Here is a 2,843-nt window from a genome sequence, read left to right as displayed (position 1 = left end):
GCTGCAATGAAACAAAGAGTGAAAAATTTAAAGGGGTCTGAATACTTTCCGTACCCACTGTATGTATGTATATATGTATATATATATATATATATTAAAAAAAGAATTATTTTTTGGAAATTGATCGTAATGGCTTAATTAAAAAAAATAGGAAAAATGCTAACTTCAGGGACACCAATTTTCATTGTGAATGAACAATGTATTGTAAATAAATTCATGTTCTTCCTAAAAATACAGAGGGCATACGTTTACACACCCTTATGTTAAATTCCCAGAGGCAGGCAGATGGTTATTATTAAAGGCCAGTTATTTCATGGATCAGGATACTATGCATCCTGATAAAGTTCCCTTGGCCTTTGGAATTAAAATAGACCAACCCCCCTTTAACACATACCCTTCAACATACCTAGAGATAGGCATGGGGAACTTCCCATAAGATCATCTCTCAGTGCAAATCAAACCAGCTATTAAGCTAACTGAAATAACACCATGCCAATCTGTAGTATGGTGAAGGGTGTGTGATGATGTGTGTGTGTGTGTGTGTGTCGCTATTTTAATACCAAAGGCCAATAGAACTTTATCAGTATGCATAGTATCCTAATCCATGATTTTTTTAATTCTTCTTTTTAGTCAACTTTAGCATGGGTTCATAAAATTATGAGCACCACTGTATCGTTCATAGCCTGATTTAAACATGTTATTCATAAAACACGGGTGAGGATGTGTTAAGTCTGTTGGCGGTGTTTTCTCAGTGTTTATGGAGGATAAAAAAGTCAAAACTTTCCTCTGTAAAAACCTTTGACACAAATATGTCATCAAAATTAAACAACAATTGGGAACCTGGCTTTATCCAACGTTCATTTTCTCATTTGACTATTGTTAACATGTTTTTGTAATAACATGTTAGCATCCAATTAGCTATCGTCTATAATTGCCACTATTAATAAAACATAACAGTTAGTTGCAGCTCTTCTTACTGACATGCCGGATTAGAGCAAGTAACGGTTACAAGTAACTATAGTAACGGTTTGCTAAACGAAACAGGGCCCCGGATAGAATCTTGTAAGCTATCGTTCGCGGCAGTTGACCAGCTAACTTAGCTCTCAATTAGCATTGCGGCTACGCAAAAAGACATGACAAGTTAACCCAACAAGCTACCCCCTCACAACTGATTCAATTAGTAGCTAATTTGCTTGTGTTGGCAACCAACATGTAGATTTAACTTAGCATTTCTGTCACCGGCTAAACTCGACCACCTGCTAATGTGAGTCAGTTTATATCGCAGACACTGAGACGTCTTCCCCGCCCTGAACTCACACAGCACCCACTAGCTTGAGTTAGTTAGCTAGCTCGTCACTGCGACAGTATCGCAGCTCTTAGACACTGCCTTTGTCCGCATTTCAGCAGTTAGCTAGCTAGCTACGGAAGCGGGCTACCTATATTGGAAGCCTCATCATAGCTGCTTTACTTGGGAAACAGATATCACAAGCTGGCTAACATCTTAGCTAACACAGTTTAGCCGCCTTATCCAACAGCCGCCTTTCACATGCCGGCTAATAACGCTAAAAGACACAGCGTTTCAGCCGTTACACCTACTTAACGTTACCTGGAGTGGATTGGCTTCCTCAGATCTTGGACACGATGCTTTAATTATTTGTATTGGGTGCAAGTCGGTGTCATAAAAAGCGCTATCTGTAATTGTTTCGACGGTATAGACACTTCTCCTTTTTCCTCTCTTCTTCTTCTTCTTGCAGCTAACGTTCACCCTACCGGCAGCGGAAGGACCGATTTGTTGACGTCAGAACGGAACGGGAAACGCCTATACGGAACCACGTCGTGATGCTTTTCTTTTGCGTTAGACGTGAAAAATGTTTTTTCTTTTATTCATATTAAATAACAGAAGTACTTAAACAGTATTTTCATACACACACACACACACACAGGACAAGGCATTGTGGGGGGTTTGTGGGTTAGGCAGGATTTTAGAAATACTGAGGTCTTAAATGAAAAAACTATTTTCATATTCATTGTTTAACAATAACATATCTGTAGATCTCATTTTCACTTCTTGACCTCTGAACTCTGAGTCCTCAATGATAGATACCAACCTTAACACCAGGTAACTGTCAGCATATGAGCCAGTGAGATAAAGAGCCCATTCCTGGGATCATTGTGAGATGAATTTCTTTTATTGGTTTTGTCATCAGTTCCAAGTACAATTATCCTTATTTGCATTCTATCACTTGCCCAAACCCATGTCCCACCATTAAAATTTTTTTATCAAAAACAAGAGTAAAAGTATCTAGTACAGTACAAAGATGACAGGTTGGATACTTTGGTTTTCCCTCCACACATTTAGATTTAACATTCACACCTTCATACCTCTGAATCCATCCCGCTGGTTTTATGTGCAAAAATACTGTACAGCCCACAATATTCATGATACAATCATCAGTCAGAAGAGATAACAGTACTCTGTACTCATACAATAATCAGTCAATTAGGCCAAGTGGTGCATCAGTGGTCTAGGAACATTACATAAAACATAAAATAAAATGAAAGTAAATTAAAGGGATAGTTCAGACTTTTTTGAAGTTGTTAGTGTATTACCAGCAGTAGATGGCGGTTGGCATGCTAATGTGATTTTGGTATTTTAAAAGGTTAGTATGGTCACACAATAATATAAACTAACTGATGGAGGCAGTGGTAGAGCAGCATCTCCCATTGTGTACTGCGAGGTAAAATGTTTTTGTCAAAAGGAGTATGGTGGAAGAGAGCAGAGGTAACAGCTTTGTAAGAGTTGTCTGACAGCCAGGTTAAACTGAAAATATTCTAACTATAAT

General features: G+C 38.3%; 2 protein-coding genes and 1 long non-coding RNA gene across 6 annotated transcripts in view; 1 reads left to right on the top strand and 2 right to left on the bottom strand.

The window, feature by feature from the left end:
- Positions 1–1,865, bottom strand: part of mapre1b (microtubule-associated protein, RP/EB family, member 1b) — a 13,158-nt gene extending 11,293 nt beyond the window's left edge. The window contains exon 1 of one of the 4 annotated variants that reach the window (XM_034876675.1): positions 1,607–1,865. The gene's annotated coding sequence lies outside the window, so the exon portion shown is untranslated. Of the gene's footprint in view, positions 1–1,596 lie in introns of all 4 variants that reach the window. The other 3 variants (XM_034876676.1, XM_034876678.1, XM_034876677.1) reach the window with 3 other exon arrangements.
- Positions 1–2,843, bottom strand: part of LOC117947591 — a 33,540-nt gene that overhangs the window by 5,861 nt on the left and 24,836 nt on the right. The gene's annotated exons all lie outside the window — the stretch shown is intronic.
- LOC117947607 overlaps positions 1,526–2,843 on the top strand; it is a 3,962-nt gene continuing 2,644 nt past the window's right edge. Inside the window, exon 1 of the long non-coding RNA XR_004657271.1 lies at positions 1,526–1,656. This is a non-coding gene — a long non-coding RNA (uncharacterized LOC117947607). The remainder of the gene's footprint in view (positions 1,657–2,843) is intronic.

The sequence above is a fragment of the Etheostoma cragini genome, chromosome 7 (assembly GCF_013103735.1).
Source record: "Etheostoma cragini isolate CJK2018 chromosome 7, CSU_Ecrag_1.0, whole genome shotgun sequence".
NCBI lineage: Eukaryota > Metazoa > Chordata > Actinopteri > Perciformes > Percidae > Etheostoma > Etheostoma cragini.
Note: the sequence above shows the minus strand (reverse complement) of the source record. Positions and strands in the feature narration are given on the sequence as shown.